At 44.6% G+C, this 19,403-nt stretch overlaps 1 long non-coding RNA gene across 1 annotated transcript in view; it reads left to right on the forward strand.

Moving 5' to 3' along the window:
* The first annotated feature begins 846 nt into the window (after positions 1–846).
* LOC143768782 (uncharacterized) overlaps positions 847–19,403 on the forward strand; it is a 53,194-nt gene continuing 34,637 nt past the window's right edge. The window contains exon 1 of the long non-coding RNA XR_013214024.1: positions 847–2,063. This is a non-coding gene — a long non-coding RNA (uncharacterized LOC143768782). The remainder of the gene's footprint in view (positions 2,064–19,403) is intronic.

A 19,403-nucleotide genomic window follows, 5' to 3' on the forward strand; every position in this document is an offset into this window, starting at 1 on the left:
CAGTCTCTGACTCTATATTTTGCATTGAAGCATCTAATAAGCGTGTGTAAATGTCATTGCGTAGGGAGGAGGAGGTGAGCTGTGACATCACCTACTGTGAATGGAGGATCCTGTTATCTGTATATAGAGGTGTTATCAGTCATTGTACAGGAGGAGGAGGTGAGCTGTGATATCACCTATTGTGAATTGAATAGTGGATCCGGTGTTATCTACTGTATATAGAGGTGTTATCAGTCATTGTACAGGAGGAGGTGAGCTGTGACTTCACCTATTGTGAATGGTGGATCCTGTGGTATCTACTGTATATCTCCCATGTAAAGCGCCATGGAATAAATGGCGCTATACCAATAAATAATAATAATAATAGAGGTGTTATCAGTCGTTCTACAGGGGGAGGAGGTGAGCTGTGACATCACATTGTGAATGGTGGATCCTGTGTTATCTACTGTATATAGAGGTGCTATCAGTCATTGTACAGGAGGAGGTGAGCTGTGACATCACCTATTGTGAATGGTGGATTCTGTGTTATCTACTGTATATAGAGGTGTTATCAGTCATTATACAGGAGGAGGTGAGCAGTGACATCACCTATTGTGAATGGTGGATCCTGAGTTATCTACTGTATATAGAGGTGTTATCAGTCATTGTACAGGAGGAGGAGGTGAGCTGTGACACCACTTACTGTGAGTGGTGGATCCTGTGTTATCTACTGTATATAGAGGTGTTATCAGTCATTGTACAGGAGGAGGTGAGCTGTGACATCACCTATTGTGAATGGTGGATCATGTGTTATCTACTGTCTATAGAGGTATCAGCCATTGTACAGGAGGAGGAGGTGAGCTGTGACATCACCTATTGTGAATGGCGGATCCTGTTATCTACTGTCTATAGAGGTGTTATCAGTCATTGTACAGGAGGAGGAGGTGAGCTGTGACGTCTCAATGGATTTATTTATTTTAAAACTGTGGAAAAAAAATGTTTTCTCTTGTGAAAAAAATGTGATCCATTCCCCTGTAAGAATCTGACGTGCTAAAAAGTCCTATGGCCGAATAATCTTTTCCCATGATGTCCGCATACGGAGGAGAGAGGCCGGGGCTGAGGATTCACCGATGTTGAATGTGTACGGTCGTCTGATCTGGTTGTGTGACCGGGATTTAAAAACTGAAACAGAAGTTTTTTCATTAATAAACCTCCAGGATGAAGAGAGCGAATATGGCCTCCGGTACGTGTTTTCTCATTGACCTTCCTGGAAATGAACAGGATTATTATGTCGCTTTCTTCTGTGCTTATTCCATTATATCGGATGCTGCGGACTGATGCGTTCCGAGTCCCTCAGAATCAAATCAAATGTCTCTTGATTCTGTGTCCTATAATGTGTGAATTGGCCGGACGCTGCGGACAACATCCCCGGGTCCTCCGTATCTGATGATACGTATACGCATTCATCTCTTCTCTCACCTCCAGTCCGTGCCGCTCACGTGGTCCCCGCTCTCCTTCTTGCCAGTCTCCACAATATTTATTCACGTCAGACGCTAATCAGAACCAAATGTAACTTCAACGTCTGCTTGAGACAATTTTCAGCGCCGACTGTTCTTTAGTAATTGAATTATATTGGAGAAAATACCTTTACAGAGAATGAATTTCACATGTAACCTGTGGCACCATCCTATTCTGAAGAGTTCCTGCGCTGCCATCCTGCATACACAATCCCATTGTTTATTCATCCGTGCTGGGAAACCTTCATAAAGGAATTACTGACGCGTTAATATACTGAGAGAAGCAGGAGGCAAAAGGGAAACTTCACCCAAAATACGAAGCATATTAGTGGGGCGACTCATTAGATAGGGTATATAAATAAATAATAATAAGGTAGGGATTACTTACCCCTATCTGGAGTCAGTTTTGCTTCATGATGATTTTTTTTTTTTTTTTTTTTTTTGTCAGGTCAGACTTTATACTCTGATTTTGAATGCTGCTTTATAAGTGTGTGGAGAAAATTGTTTAACATCTGATCAGTGAAGAATGGCTACAGCAAAGTATCTACCATAGAAATTATTATATAGGTCAGTACAAAAATATAACTACTATAATACTACTCCTATGTACAAGAATATAACTACTATAATACTGCCCCTATGTACAGGAATATAACTACTATAATACTGCCCCTATGTACAAGAATATAACTACTATAATACTGCCCCTATGTACAAGAATATAACTACTATAATACTGCTCCTATGTACAAGAATATAACTACTATACTACTGCTCCTATGTACAAAAATATAACTACTATAATACTGCCCCCATGTACAAGAATATAACTGCTATAATACTGCTCCTATGTACAAGAATATAACTACTATAATACTGCCCCGATGTACAAGAATATAACTGCTATTATACTGCTCCCTATGTACAAGAATATAACTACTATAATACTGCTCCTATGTACAAGAATATAACTACTATACTACTGCCCCTATATACAAGAATATAACTGCTATAATACTGCTCCCTATGTACAAGAATATAACTGCTATAATATTGCCAAGACAGATTTACTAAATCTATCTTTTGGATTTTGTAAAGTTGTAATAGATCGTTGACATTTTGATGGCAGTGGCTCGTGTGGGTTGATTAGTTTTTGGCATCGTTACACCGTCCTGGGTCACACTTTAGGCTTTGCCGTTCATTTCTGGAGTTGGTTTTTGACCACAGTTTTTTGTTCCACAGTATGTGAGATCTCTGGTGTCTTTTGTTTGTGGATCTTCCCCATCATCTAATAAATGTGTTTTGTGGACAGACCGCCATCTTTCTTATGATCATGTCATGTGGATGTCCTGACTTCTCCCGGGATCTGGACACTGTCTGGGATAAGGGCCGGGCGCACACTGGAGGGTTCTGGATCTTGGTTTTTAAATTTTTTTTTAATGATTTTTCTAGAGTGAATGATTCTGGGAGTGAACATGAAATGTAAAACACATTTTCTGGCACAGACTCCACTTTACCTCATTTTCCTGCAGAGAACAAACCGTCAAGAAATGTGACGCTGACTCTCCACTGTGCGTTCCCAGGTTTTTTTCACAATAGCCTCATCTGAGCCCTAAAATTCTTTCTGTAAAGCTGCTCTCCCCTGCTGTGCATGCACACGACAGAAGCCGAACCAGCACCGGACTCTAAGGACAAACTGGTTCCAGTATGAACTCAGAATATTGCCCTCCTGATTAGGTTAGGACTCTGATGGTTTCCACTAGTGCTGCAGTGGCCAAGATAAGCAGCTGCTGCTCCCAAATGCTACACATTTACTAATGCATTATGTTATTACTATTCCTTCCCTCTCGTCTGCGATAAGACACAGGATATCTCAATCTTTTCTGTGGCAAAATGTTCTCTAAATGTGATTTCATTAGACTTTAAGCCCTGAATTACACTCCAGAGCTACATTGACAGTTCTGCTGGTTGCGATTAGAAACAGTCAGCAAGATTGTTTTTAGAAACATTCTGTCAATTTAGGGTCATCCTGACTGTCCCCCAGTGGGTCCATGTTTGCATAAAGGAGGATTAGGCATGTTGGATTTCCATATGCCCAATCCTTTGTAGCTGTAGAAGCTGTGTGGCAGCGGCTCACTCCTCTCTGCCTTCTATAAACCTGCCAGTTCCTCTGCCTTCTGTAAACCTGCCAGTTCCTCTGCCTTCTGTAAACCTGCCAGTTCCTCTGCCTTCTAGAAACCTGCCAGTTCCTCTGCATTCTATAAACCTGCCAGTTCCTCTGCATTCTTTAAACCTGCCAGTTCCTCTGCCTTCTAGAAACCTGCCAGTTCCTCTGCCTTCTAGAAACCTGCCAGTTCCTCTGCCTTCTAGAAACCTGCCAGTTCCTCTGCCTTCTAGAAACCTGCCAGTTCCTCTGCCTTCTAGAAACCTGCCAGTTCCTCTGCCTTCTAGAAACCTGCCCGTTCCTCTGCCTTCTGTAAACCTGCCAGTTCCTCTGCCTTCTAGAGACCTGCCAGTTCCTTTGCCTTCTAGAGACCTGCCAGTTCCTCTGCCTTCTGTAAACCTGCCAGTTCCTCTGCCTTCTGTAAACCTGCCAGTTCCTCTGCCTTCTAGAAACCTGCCAGTTCCTCTGCCTTCTAGAAACCTGCCAGTTCCTCTGCCTTCTAGAAACCTGCCAGTTCCTCTACCTTTTAGAAACCTGGCAGTTCCTCTGCATTCTATAAACCTGCCAGTTCCTCTACCTTCTAGAAACCTGCCAGTTCCTCTGCCTTCTATAAACCTGCCAGTTCCACTGCCTTCTAGAAACCTGCCAGTTCCTCTGCCTTCTTGAAATCTGCCAGTTCCTCTGCCTTCTTGAAATCTGCCAGTTCCTCTACCTTCTAGAAACCTGCCAGTTCCTCTGCCTTCTTGAAATCTGCCAGTTCAAGTCACACAGGTAAAATCCGCATCAGGAAACAATTGTCATCCACATTGTACATCACAGAACATGAGTGTTCACAACAGATGTCACCACCTCCATGGTCGCAGATATGAAATCTGCAAGTAGCGCATGAAAGGTTGTTTGAAGGCAGAGTTCTCCTTTACATCTCTACCTTAACACATTTTGCAGTGCCCAGTAATGTCCAGCAGAGGGTGCCACCATCCTGGAGTCGGTGTGACAGTTGTCCTGCCATGTGTAGTCTTTCCAGCACACGGCCGGACACTACAGGACGCGGCAGAGCTCACTCTCAGCTGCGATGTGACTGCGGCTCTGTGGAAATTCTTGGTCAGGGTTGTGTTTTGGCTGCGCGTGTAGCCAGGTCTGTGAACATCTCCTCGTCGCCTCCGCCGCTCAGTGGACTTAATTACTGAGATTATGAGCAAATAGAAAATACTGAACATCTGGAAACGTTTTGTCCAATTATTATGTTACTTCTGTTCCAACGCTTTCAGGGCAACTCGGCTCTTTTTATTTTATTTATTAAATTCCTTCTTATATTCTTGTCGTCTGTTCATCATCAGTAATAGGACCCGTAAGGTACTGTGGACACTGTGAGTGGCCCCGTCATGGAGGAATTGTAGATGTCTCTGTTATGCTGGGCCACAGAGCCCCTATAACAGAAATAGGTCCTATAATGGTGACCGTCTCAGTGCCCCCATAACAGTAGTATCGGCAACCACATGGCCCCCATAACAGTAGCATCAGCAGCCACAGTGCCACAAAACTGACGGACACAGTGCCCCCATAACCGTAGCATCGGCAGCCACAGTGCCCCCACAACTGACAACCTCAGTGGCCCCATAACAGTAGAATTATCAGCCACAGGGCCCCCATTAATAATAATCTTTATTTATATAGCGCAAACATATTCTGCAGCACTTTACAGTTTCAAACACAACAGTCATAAGTAACAACGTTAACAATACAATAATTAAAGCACAATAAGCTGCCCCTGCTTGTGAGAGCTTACAATCTACAATGAGGTGGGGGAGATACAAAGTACAGGGGCGTATTTACAATGATGTATTTACAATGATGGTACAGCCATCTTCAGGGGGTGGGGGATAGTAAATTGGGCTACACACGCGCCCTTGCACATAAAATGACTTATTAGGGAACGTGATAGGCCGCTCTGAACAAATGTGGTTTGAGGGCGCGTCTAAATCTATGCAAATTGTGGATGGTCCTAATATCTTGGGGTAGAGCATTCCAGAGGATTGGCACAGCGCGGGAGAAGTCCTGGAGTTGGGGAGTGGGAGGTACGGATTAGTGCAGAGGTTAGTCGAAAGTCATTTGCAGAGCGCCGCGGTCGGTTAGGCCGATAGACAGAAATGAGGGGAGGAGATGTAAGGGGATGCCGCACAGTGGAGAGCTTTGTGGGTGAGAGCAAGTAGTATGAATTGTATCCTGTAATGAATGGGCAGCCAGTGTAACGACTGGCAAAGAGCAGACGCGTCCGAGTAACGATTAGCTAGATGGACAACCCTGGCTGCTGCATTAAGGATGGACTGGAGAGGGGAAAGTCGAGTGAGGGGGAGGCCAATTAAAAGCGTTACAGTAGTCCAGGCGGGAGTGGATCAGGGCGACTGAGGGTTTTACTGGCAACCTCAATGCCCCCATAACAGAAGCATCGGCACCCACAGTGCCCCCATAACTGACAGTCACAATGCCACATAACAGAAGCATCAGCATCCACAGTGCACCCATAACAGCAGCAGCCACAGTGCCCCCATTATAGCAGCCACAGTGCCCCCATAAGAGCAGCAGCAGCCACATAACTGTTGGCCACAATGCCCCATAACAGCAGCAGCCATAGTGCCACATACCGTAACTGTCGGCCACAGTGCCCCCATAACAGCAGCCACAGTGCCACATAAGTGATGGCCACAGTGCCCCCATAACAGTAGTAACAGCCACAGTGCCCCATAATAGTAGCATTGCAGGTACAGTACCCCCATAACAGCAGCAGCCACAGTGCCCCATAACAGTAGCATTGCAGGCACATTGCCCCCATAACTGGCAGGCACGGTGCCCCATAACAGTATCAGCGGCAGGTACACAGCGCTATTTTGGGGGCTCTGCTTTGCCATTGTCTGTCGTCACTTGTCTCGCACATACTGATGGTCTGAGTAGTGGGGGACTTTAGATCATTCCTGGGGTCTGCAGCCTGGATGGGCTGTTTGGCTCTGGGAGGGGTCACAGAGTGGATGGGGGATACCCCGCTGCTTGCCCCCTGACCCCGTCACTGCTGCCCCCGCTCTGGAGTGCTGATATGATTAGCCATTTCACCCCCTATGTAGATAAAGGCTCGGCGTGAGTCCTCGCCACCATATTATGTGCGCGCTCTATAGGCCGAGCGCCTCCAATCTGCATGATAAAGGCAGCGGCTCGGCCTTTCAGTCCCCCTGACCTGAGACAAGGAGGCCTCTTTGGATGTTCATGGTGCTTGTTCTGCCATCACTATTGTGTCCCCCACATCATCCTTTAGGGATTAGGGACGAGCGGTGACAGCGCCTGGGGGGACATCACCATCGGGGCGTCATCTGGTATCTGCACCGCCACAGACCCCGCTCCCTGTAATCATTAGGTCCCTCAACAGCCACAAAAATCGTGCCGGATATTCCTGACATTTTCGGAATCTCAAAGACATTGAATTTTACCACTTTTTTTTCAGTCTACGAACAGGGAACTTAAAGGGACATTCAACTTCTATATGACATTATATACTAAAAAATATTGTCCTGTTTCCCTTTCGTAACTTCTGTGTATATCTGCCGTGCTCTCAGGTACCCGGCTGTGCAGTGAAGTGGAGCACGGCCATGTTTATTTGCATGGGGCTGCATTGCATGACCAGGGGTGAGGGGGTTGCACCCTTATTATTAGGATTGGCCGGACCCCAGAAGATTCAACTATTATAATGTATCCTAGCAACAAAACAAACAAACATTAATACATATTAAAGGGACAGTTTTGACTTTTTTCTGGCATGGTTTCCTTTTTAGGGTATGTGTCCACGTTCAGGAAACGCTCAGTTTTTGACGCAGCATTGAGCAACATGCATAAAAAACGCAGCGTCCAGATGTTACAGCATAGTGGAGGGGATTTCATGAAATCCTGTCTCCACTATGCAGTAAAAGACGCATACGGCACACCCGAGAAAACTCACATGCGGCGCGTCTTTTAAGAACGCAGCATGTCCTTACATAGCAGAAAAAACTCAAGGACAACGCAGGTGACCTGCCAGTGACCTCAGGTGCAGATTTGGTCAGGATTTTACCTGCATAAAATCCTGACCAAATCCTGAAGCAATCCTGAACGTGGACACATACCCTAATTGTTTGTAAAATCTGCTAGTTGCATTGCCACTTTTTGTCCTGTAGGAGGCAGCAGCGCTCACTCTATTCGTAAACAGTCTCATCTCATCAAAACGGAATCATCATCGCACCAGGAGAAGCTTTACAACTTTCAAATAAACTTTGGGGTCAATTTAATAGTTTGCTTTTTTTCAGACTTTTTTTTTTCTTTTGCGTAGCACGATTTTGCACTTTTGCTGTGCGATATTTAATGAATTAATGCAAATTCTAAGATGCTTTTTTTTTTTGCTACTTTTTTAAGTATCACGATCCTTTACAACGTTGGAAGTGCAAATAAAAAAATAATTGGACAAATTGTACACTTTACTAGGATCCTGGAGCACCATTGCCCCAAAAAGTGTCACCAATTTGTGAAAAGTTGTAAATGGTGAATTCAACTAAACATCTGGATAACCAAAAATGTGCTGGATAAGAAAAATAAAAAAACACGAAACCAAGTAAAATCAACATGAAAAAAGGGCAAATTAGATAATAAATAAAATAAATACTGTTAGAAACATTTTTACTCCAGAAAAAGAGCAAAATCGATGATGAATTGCCCTCTTTGGGCTTAGATTCTAAACTCTTTTCCAAACCTCTGCTTGCTGTCAATGAATAGTAACAATAATAATAATTGTTATTTCTATAGCGTCAACGTATTCCGCAGCGCTTTACATTTTAGAGGCGAATTGTACAGACATTTGAGGCTGAAAACCCGTCCAAGTCCAGTTCTTATTATGGTCCCGTGATGGCCTGTAATATTCATCATGTCCCGTATTGGGAATATTAGGGTATGGCTCCACGGTCCGGAGGGGCGGCGGTATCGCCGCAGCGGCGAAGCCGCTCGGCGCTAAGCCCCGCCCCCTTTCTGGGACGCGATGGTGCCGGATGTGTACAGTACACATCCGGGATCATCGCACCCCTCGCCATAGGGCCCTGTGTTATACCTTGCGGGGACGCTGCATCCCCGCAAGGTGTACGGACATGCTGCAATCTGAAAAGACGCGCAGCATGTCCGGAGTCGCAGGGCCGCCGCGTGCGGGTTTCCACGCATAGTGGAGACGGGATTTCATAAAATCCCCTCCACTATGCTGGAACATCTGGACGCTGCTTGTTTGACGCTGCAGCTTCAAACAAGCAGCGTTTACTTACCGTGGAAACATACCCATAGGGTATGTGTCCACGTTCAGGTTTGCTTCAGGCTTTGGTCAGGATTTTATGCAGGTAAAATCCTGACCAAAAATGCACCTGAGGTCACTGGCAGGTCACCTGCGCTGTTCCTGTGTGTTTTGCTCATTGTAGCAACATGCTGCGTTCTGAAAACACGCACCGCATGTGCGTTTTTGCGGGAAAAACGCATGCGTTTTTTAATGCACAGTGGAGACGGGATTTAATTAAATCCCCTCCACTATGCTGTAACATCTGGACGCTGCGTTTTTGACGCTGCGGCTCAGCGCTGCGTCAAAAACGCAGCGTTTCCTGAACGTGGACACATACCCTTAGACGGGGGGCTCACGGCATGATTTTCTTTAGCAAGTGGGGTGTTTGTTGTGTATTTTCTGACACGTCCCGGTCACCGGGGCCCAGGAATAGCAGCAAGGGGCTTATCTGAAGGACACAATACATTTTTGCTGGTGAATAGTTCTCCTCCTCCTGTTTTGTGGGCTCCCTATCATCACCCACAGTGGCAGAGGGATAATGTGCATTGGAGGCCCTTGTGTTTAATGAGGTTACTGCTGTTGTCAGTGCAATAGAAGGCGGAGTGGATTGGGTGACCCGTGGCCCCTGCTGCCTGTCTTTGCTTTCATCTTAAGATTTTATGAGCTGACTAAACAGCTTCTGAGCAGGGACCCACCACAGTAAGTGGGCCTATGGCTGCAGAGCGAAAGTTCGGACCCTCATGGGGTACAGGGCTGGGGCCTCCCCACTTTACAGCTGTGAACTTCTACTACATCAGTGCCCAGAACTGTCATCTCACTTTGCGGTTTTTTTTTCCCCCGCAGCACATCTGCAGCAGAATCCATGCACTTTGCTGCGATTTTTCATGCAGATTTCACTTTTTTTTTTTGTAAATGGTAAAATTGGCGCCAATTCTGCAAAAAAAATTTGATAATAAAATAAAATTAAGCATGGTTTTAGCATTAAAAAAAACCTGAGCGGCATGATGATGAGATGAACAGGTATTAAAAAATGGGGCCAAAGTCCGCACCAAAAATGTGATCTGTGGGTATTTGCAAGAGAGAGTTTTCCGCCGTGGACTCTGGTGCAAAAGTCAAATAAAATTTTGAGTTTTTCTTTGCATAAATGCAAATTTGCCGCAACACCCTGTACATTACAAAAAGGTTAAAACTGTAACGGAAAGAATGTCATAAAAAAACTCCATAAAATTCATGCCAATATTTAAAAGCTTTTACAAGAAAACTCTCCAGGAAAAGTTAAACTTTTTAAAAGTTTTGAAAATGTACTAATATTATTCAGTCATATAAAATTGTAAAATATAATTAAAAAAAAACCACAAAAAAAAACCCTCAATTGTGGTTGTGTGATGATCGTGGGACGGTCTGTTCTATAGGACATTGGACTAGGACGGTTTTCTTGATCTCTAACACTTTTGGGTTTCTTTTACTCATCAAAGTCAATTGCTCAAAATCAGCGAGAAAGGAAAAAAAAATTTAAAAATGCCGCCTGGTGTGAACTTTGCCGGAATTTAGCTAAGGCGACATTTGTAGGCGATTTCTGCCCCCTCCGGGCACAAGGGGATATTGAGACTCAGCAGTCGGTGCTGGAGAAGAGGCCGTTGTTTGGCCGCTCCCTTCACTCTATCTGTCACTTCATAATGAGCTAAGTCACTTGAGGAGCCTAAACAAACATTTTCTCCCCGCAGACAAAGGCTATGAACCCTCCAGAGTGGGGACAATGTCTATAGCATAGCAGCATGGAGGGGGCTGGGCCGAGCGCCAATTCAATCCGTGCGGACGTCCCAGGCAAATGGACAACTGTGACATTCAGGCCTCAATGGCTTTGCTTAGCAACATTGGTAAGAAGGCAAGAAAAGAAAAGCATCTTGCGCATGTAACTGATAGGATAAAACTCTCTGCCATTTCTCCGGCCTCTTCTCTTGTTGGATCTGGTGAATAATGACATGTAAGGGGAGCGGCACAAGAGATCTTCCTTCTTTTGGGCTGCGGCTGATGAGAACGGATGCCAAAAAACATTGGAACATTAGCATCATGGTCTCCGTTACCGATAAGATTGTGACACAATTTCACAGCATTACAGGGGACTTAGTCCCTATAAGATTCAGCCCTGCCATATAGATTTCACTCCTTGCACAGAAAATTGGCATTATTGCAAAAGTAAATAATGGTTCCACTGTGCAACCATGACGTAGCCAAGCACCCGATGCTCCCCTGGCGTGGCCAAGGATCCGGTGCTCCCCTGGCGTGGCCAAAGACCCGGGGCACCCATGGTGTTGCCAAGCACCCCTGGCATGACTAAGGACCCGGTGCACCCCTGACGTGGCCAAAGATCTGGAGCACCCATGGTGTGGCCAAGCACCCGATGCACCCCTGACGTGGCCAAGGTCCCGGTGCACCCCTGGTGTTGCCAAGCACCCCTGATGTGGCCAAGGACCCGATGCTCCCCTGGCGTGGCCAAGGACCGATGCATCCTTCTCTCCTCATAACACACACCTTAGCTTGGTTAAAAGGAATATGTCAACAGGATTTTGCTTCACCGAAAACAGCATAGTACCCTGATTCCAGTGATGTGTTGCTTACTGGGCTGCCTGCTGTAGTTTTAATAAAACCCCTGTTTTCTCTGCTGCAGATCTAGCAGTTCTCTAAATGCTGAGCTCTGTATAATCCCACCCTCCACCACTGATTGGCTACTGTCTACACAATGCATAGGCAGAAAGCTTCCAATCAGTGTTGGGGGGCGGGGTTACACCGAGAAGGAGGACTACCTGGCACCAGACAACTAGTTCTCTAGTGATAATCTCCTGTTGAAAAAATGCTGATTTTATTGAAACATCAGCAATCCAGTAAGTAACACATTGCTAGAATCAGGGTCTCTGCCCCTACATCAGATCACATAGCAAAAACTTCACCGATTGCCTTCAACATCACTCGTATGCTAGAGCGAACATTGCTTGAGTCAAATCCTTTCTCCTACACGTCCGCACTAATCACTGCAGGATCTGAACAGTGTCGGTGCTGGTGCGCTCTCATCCCGCTCTCCGGTTTGCGGCGCCGTCTCGCTGCACTTAAGTAAGTGATGACTGTGAAAAACTGTAACTTGCACGCTGGAAAGTGGCAGAATTTCCAGACATTGCGTGACCAAACAAGGTCAGAAAAATAAGAACACAGGTTAATTATAAAGTGGATGGAAAGCGCCTGTCACCTTGGCTCAGGGAGGCGCTGCTGACTAGAGACGAGCGGCGCCGCAGCTGCATGTGTCACGGCTGTGTGACTGTCACGACACATACATGGATGGCCTGTTTGTTGGGATATAGCTTGCCTGTGTCGTGACTGTGAAAAAATTGCCGACTTAAAAAAAAAAAAGTCTGAATGAATCTGCTACATATATCTGTAAAGCAAAAATCACGATCACGATGGTAAACCGATAGAAATTAGCAAAGAGGTGAACACATGAAATAGACTAAAAAATGGTGCAAATTAAAAGATTAATTCGGCTTAAATCAAAAACAGGCGAAAAACACCAAAAACCCGAGAAAAAAAAAAACGTTTTCAAATGCAATAATAACTCGGTCCCCTTTGATTTTTTTTTTATCATTTGCAAAAAGGGGTCAGATGTCTGCAGAGTCCAGACAACAATCCTCGTCTGCCCCATCTGCTTGACGCTGTCAATCTGACTGTTGGCCCTGTGTGCATGGAAAGGAAAGAGTTAAAAGGTGACCTCTTTCTCAGGCCTACCAGACGTAATGTGTTTCTATTGAAAGCCCCCAGCCCTGCGCCCCCTCCCCAATCTCAGCTGCCAAAATGAAAAATGATTGAATCCTGCAGCAGCAGGAGGAGGAGGAGGGTGGGAGTGAAGAATTCCCAGGCTGCTCCATGAGAAACCACAGTGGGATTCTGGGAGTCCAAAAAAAAGAGAGCAAACTGGCTCCCACTCACACCTGGGCTTCTCTGGGGCCCATAGTATTTTGCAGCCTAAAATTTAGTGACCTCGCTTTTATGTGTGTCCTGCAGCGGAAACACAAAGGACAAATTGTAAGATGATCCCTCGCATTGTTAGAAAATTACAGCATGTTTCCGTTGCATTCCCCTCCGGAGCTGCATTCATAATGCTGCTGGATCCCAGAGCCATGTAGCAAATCACATGCTGCATTGTGAACAGAAAAACTATAAAGTAATGGGAGCAGATATACCTATAAATAATAATAATTGCTAATAACTCATCATTGACTCGGCTTTTTTGTTTGTTTGTCTTTGCGCTTTCATATTTCCTCTTCCCCTTCTATGAACCATAACTTCTTTTCTTTATTTTCCCATTTCCATCGGCGTATAAGGTCTAGATTGACACTATTCTTCATTTTACCATATAATGTACTGAAAAAGGGAAAAAAAATTAAATTCCAAGTGGTGAATACAAAACAACGCACAATTCCACCATATTTTTTTGGGGGGGAAGGGGTGTTTTTACTGGGTATAAGAGGTGGTGGGTACGACCTAGAAACAAAATTCTGCAGGTCAGTATGATTTGCAGTGATAAAGGGTTTTTTATATTTTACTAGTAAAATTCAGAATGTTGTAAAAGAAAAAAAAATTGGTTTGTTTCCAGTTTCTGAGACGGGTAACATTTTTATCTGTCCATTGGTGTCGTGTATGAGAGTTGTTGTTTTTTTTCTGTGTACAGAAGATATCATGATAACTTTTTATTGCATTTTTTCAGGGTAGTGTGATGAACAAAAACTGCAATTCTTTTTTTTTTTTTTCCTTTGTCTTTGCAATATTTACTGCTTGGGTTCAAGTCATTGCACATGAGGAGGAGGAGGTGAGCTGTGACATCACCTATTGTGAATGGTGGATCCTGTGTTATCTACTGTATATAGAGGTGTTATCAGCCATTGTACAGGAGGAGGAGGTGAGCTGTAGCATCACCTATTGTGAATGGTGGATCCTGTGTTATCTACTGTATATAGAGGTGTTATCACTCATTGTACAGGAAGAGGAGGTGAGCTGTGACATCACCTATTGTGAATGGTGGATCCTGTGTTATCTACTGTATATAGAGGTGTTATCAGTCATTGTACAGGAGGGGGAGGAGGTGAGCTGTGACATCACCTGTTGTGATTGGTGGATCCCGTGTTATCAGTTGTATATAGAGGTGTTATCAGTCATTGTACAGGAGGAGGAGGTGAGCTGTGACATCACCTATTGTGAATGGTGGATCCTGTGTTATCTACTATATATAGAGGTATTATCAGTCATTGTACAGGAGGAGGTGAGCTGTGACCTCACCTATTGTGACTGGTGGATCCTGTGTTATCTACTATATAGAGAGGTGTTACCAGTCATTGTACAGGAGGAGGAGGTGAGCTGTGACATCACCTATTGTGAATGGTGGATCCCGTGTTATCAGTTGTATATAGAGGTGTTATCAGTCATTGTACAGGAGGAGGAGGTGAGCTGTGACATCCCCTATTGTAAATGGTGGATTCTGTGTTATCTACTGTTTATAGAGGTGTTATCAGTCATTGTACAGGAGGAGGAGGAGGAGGAGAGCTGTGACATTGCCTATTGTGAATGGTGGATCCTGTGTTATCTACTATATATAGAGGTATTATCAGTCATTGTACAGGAGGAGGGGGTGAGCTGTGACATCACCTATTGTGAGTGGTGGATCCTGTGTTATCTACTGTATATAGAGATGTTATCAGTCATTGTACAGGAGGAGGAGGTGAGCTGTAACATCACCTATTGTGAATGGTGGATCCTGTGTTATCTACTGTATATAGTGGTGTTATGAGTCAGTGTATAGGAAGGGAAGAAGGTGAGCTGTGACAAGTAAATACAAGAAACTAATTTATCTTAGATAAATCTTTCCTGCACTTATGAGCCACTACGTTCACTTATGAACGTATTATTTACTACAAAAAATTTGCTTAAAATTATCCTGTTCAAGATAAGACAAAATGCCAGTTCACTGAGGGATCAGATTACAGCTGCCTCTTAAAGTCTATGGAGAAATAAGGTGCAAAAAAGGAGGGCCAGCGTGATACAGAGAGGCACAGAGACCCATAAGAAAAGTGATTAATTTAACTCCACTGCTAAATTCTGCTGCGCTACTTATTAATGTTATATAATGTCCTCCATTCTGCTGTGTGCTTTATCTCACCCCAGCACTAGATTCACAGCAACGCAGTTCAGTACTGTTGTATATTGTCCTCCATGCTGGTGCTGCTTCTAATTTATGTCATCTCTGAGTGTGTTGTGTATGGGGGACCTGACAGCTCAGAGACAACTGAAATTATAGAGACAGCCTGTAGAGGGGAAAGCTGGTGAAAACAGAAGTTATATAATGTCCAGAAATAGACAGAGGGGCCTTAATTAGATGACTCTGCTGACCTTGTCCCAGTCTACACAGCTAAGTCAGCCTCTTGTTATGTTTAGTGGCCAAAACTGGAGTATTTTAAGATTTTATGGACCGCCACAACAAAGAACATCCCCATTCATGTTAATTGGCACACTGATTTGTGCTGTAATGTAAAGCCATTAAAGGCGATAGATACGGTTCCATATTGATCATGAGGCCTTCTAACATTGCACATTGAGCAGTTGCTTACTTCTGATCTCTCATCCAAGCTTGCACATTGTTTTTTTGCACATAGTGTACCACAGCTGACAGACATCTGGTCCCCCCTTACCCCGGGAAAGGCGCATTATATGGAGGGCTAAGATTTTAAGGCTGGAATGTGTAGGGTTAATCGGTTTATGGAGATGAACTTGGCAGATGTTTGTGCTTTCTCTGATTCTGACATCTGTGTCCACTTGTCTAAAAAAGCTTCATAAAAGATCTGACGATTTGGCTTATCTCCCTCCTTTAGGAAAGGCTCCATCAGCTCAAAAGCAAACAATTTATTTCCTTGCCTGAGTCAATGGACACCAGACATGGCTTCTGTGAACTAAGGGGGAGAACATCCTCCTAAAACTAATGCAAAGGAACATCGTCGATATACCAGCCACTAGTGTCACAAGACCACAGATGTCCATAGATATCTTCTTGACTGCGCTGATTATTTTAAGGGATTAAGACTATTTTGGGCGTGAAGAACTGTATACAAGGTTAACAACATGAACTGGACACTTTTTTTTTATTTTTTTTACTATTTGTTGAAAATTGCTGCTTGTTCTTGGACCTGACAACAAGGAGAAATGAAGTGCAGATGAGTATGTTCTTGGATTTGTCAGCTGGGAGGTCATCCATGGCCAGACGTGAACGTAGAATACATGTCCTCCCAGTGATGGCAATCCTTTATGAGCTAACTATACCAGCAGCTGATTCTGATGCATGGTCTGGAATCCGGCTGGATGAGCTCACAGAGGATTTTCTAGACTGATCCGGCTGGATGAGTTCACAGGATTTTCTAGACTAATCCGGCTGGATGAGCTCACAGAGCATTTTCTAGACTGATCCGGCTGGATGAGCTTACAGAGGATTTTCTAGACTGATCCGGCTGGATGACCTCACAGAGGATTTTCTAGACTGATCTGGCTGGATGACCTCACAGAGAATTTTCTAGACTGATCCGGCTGGGTGAGCTCACAGAGGATTTTCTAGACTGATCCAGCTTGATGAGCTCACAGAAGATATTCTAGACTGATTCAGCTGGATGAGCTCACAGAGGATTGTCTAGACTGATGCGGCTGGATGAGCTCACAAAGGATTTTCTAGCCTGCATGCAACTGAATCAGCCCTTCAGCTGTGGGAGTAAGGACTAGGTCAGGGCAGGGTTTCAACTCTTCATATTGAAATACAACTGCACATATGGATACAAATACATATTGTATTCTCCAGTTTGGTCGCAGGGCACGCATACCATGGGGGCAGCTTTGGAGCTCATCGAGGGGCTGGACAAGCACTGGTTAGCAGGAACTTGATGGGGAGGGTCGGGGTCATGTTTTCATATTTGGGTAGCAGGAAGTGAAAATAATACAGCTATAATACAGCCTAAATAATAGTGCCATAGTGTCTAATAACAACATACCTTCTATATCAGAACCGTACAGTGCCTATAAAATACTTCGAAAGATTTTGCATATAAGTTTTCAACAAGACACATAGGAGTAAGATGTAAGATGTCCATACACATTATACACATTAGATGGCTAGGAGTAAAGGTGTCCATACACATTAAACACATTAGATGGCTAGGAGTAAAGGTGTCCTTAAATATTATACACATTAGATGGCTAGGAGTAAAGGTGTCCATGCACATTATACACATTAGATGGCTAGGAGTAAAGGTGTCCATGCACATTATACACATTAGATGGCTAGGAGTAAAGGTGTCCATGCACATTATACACATTAGATGGCTAGGAGTAAAGGTGTCCATGCACATTATACACATTAGATGGCTAGGAGTAAAGGTGTCCATACACATTATACACATTAGATGGCTAGGAGTAAAGGTGTCCATGCACATTATACACATTAGATGGCTAGGAGTAAAGGTGTCCATGCACATTATACACATTAGATGGCTAGGAGTAAAGGTGTCCATGCACATTATACACATTAGATGGCTAGGAGTAAAGGTGTCCATGCACATTATACACATTAGATGGCTAGGAGTAAAGGTGTCCATGCACATTATACACATTAGATGGCTAGGAGTAAAGGTGTCCATGCACATTATACACATTAGATGGCTAGGAGTAAAGGTGTCCATACACATTATACACATTAGATGGCTAGGAGTAAAGGTGTCCATGCACATTATACACATTAGATGGCTAGGAGTAAAGGTGTCCATGCACATTATACACATTAGATGGCTAGGAGTAAAGGTGTCCATGCACATTATACACATTAGATGGCTTTTGTCTGACTGTTATCTCTCTTTCAACCCCCAATGTCACCATAGAGTTTTCATATGTTTTCAGTGGGGACAGCAGAGTATAGCTGGACACCTCTGGCAACAGAGAAGGGGGTTCACACTGCGTAATATTTATTTTCCCACTACATCATCTGTAGTAGGAGGGTTGAGAGACCCTCATACACATTAAATGCTCAACCACTTCCACCAAAATTGGTGGATTTAGCCAATTTAACTCTAATGTGCATGGGGCAAATAAAGGGATATTACCATAACTGTAAGCTATACATAGAAGAGAAGCTGCTGGACTCCACCAGCAATTATGAACATGATGTGGGTCCTGAAAAATAGACTAGCAAAGGTGCACATGCTTGATTGTCTATGGGACTGCTGGAAATAACTGAGCGCTGTACTCTGTCTATGGGACTCCTGGAAATAACTGAGCGCTGTCCTCTGTCTATGGGACTACTGGAAATAACTGAGCGCTGTGCTCTGTCTATGGGACTCCTGGAAATAACTGAGCGCTGTGCTCTGTCTATGGGACTCCTGGAAATAACTGAGCGCTGTACTCTGTCTATGGGACTGCTGGAAATAACTGAGTGCCGTACTCTGTCTATGGGACTCATGGAAATAACTGAGCGCTGTGCTCTATCTATGGGACTGTAAGGAGGTTGCTTTTCCTGCTCCTTACCTGGAACCACTTAGTCAGACAGCTGGGTTGTCGGGGGGAAGACTTTATGCCCTGGACAGAGGAGACCAAGTGACTGCTGGGGGCAGAGAGGAAGAGAGGGGGGTGTGGTCAGAAAAGAGCGGGAGAGCAGAGGGCGCCAGACAGAGGGGACAGCGCGCCAGACAGAGAGCAGGCTGCAGCGCCACACTCCCCGAAAGAGAGTGCTCCCCGTGGGGGCACTGAGGCTGAGATACCAGCCGTAGTGGAGGCTGGATGTGAGAGTGTGGACTTGGAAGACTCCATAATCAGAGAAGACGTATCCCCAGACAGTGACCTGTTCGCGTAACCCCGGTGACCGCAGTGACAAGCCAGGACCCCTGAGTGTGACAAATAAACTGCTTGGTGTGTGTAGCATTGCTACTGCAGAAAGCTTGCCAGCCTTATATACAGAGACTGGCAGCAGAGAGGCTGAGTAACTTCCTACTTTCATCTTCACTGGAAGAAAAGACTTAACCCCGGAGTCTCCAGTTCTCAGGACACAGAGGAGAGACTTCCGGATCTCAAGCGCTGCTGGTGACTGTACCCACATTGGAATTAGGACCCTCCAGTCAGGACCTCCCTGGACTGATAAGTTACAAGAACACTCATTAACCCTTTTGATTCCACTTAACTGTTTACTGTTTTATTTATCTCTATTAACCCCCTGTTTACTCCCTGCGAGGAGAATCTTACTCCTGTTAATAAATTCCCCTCAACAGTTGGTCTGTCTGTTCCGTGGTGACATACTCAACCCTGCACTCTATTACAGGACTCCTGGAAATAACTGAGCGCTGTACTCTGC

Source organism: Ranitomeya variabilis, chromosome 4 (assembly GCF_051348905.1).
Source record: "Ranitomeya variabilis isolate aRanVar5 chromosome 4, aRanVar5.hap1, whole genome shotgun sequence".
Taxonomy (NCBI): domain Eukaryota; kingdom Metazoa; phylum Chordata; class Amphibia; order Anura; family Dendrobatidae; genus Ranitomeya; species Ranitomeya variabilis.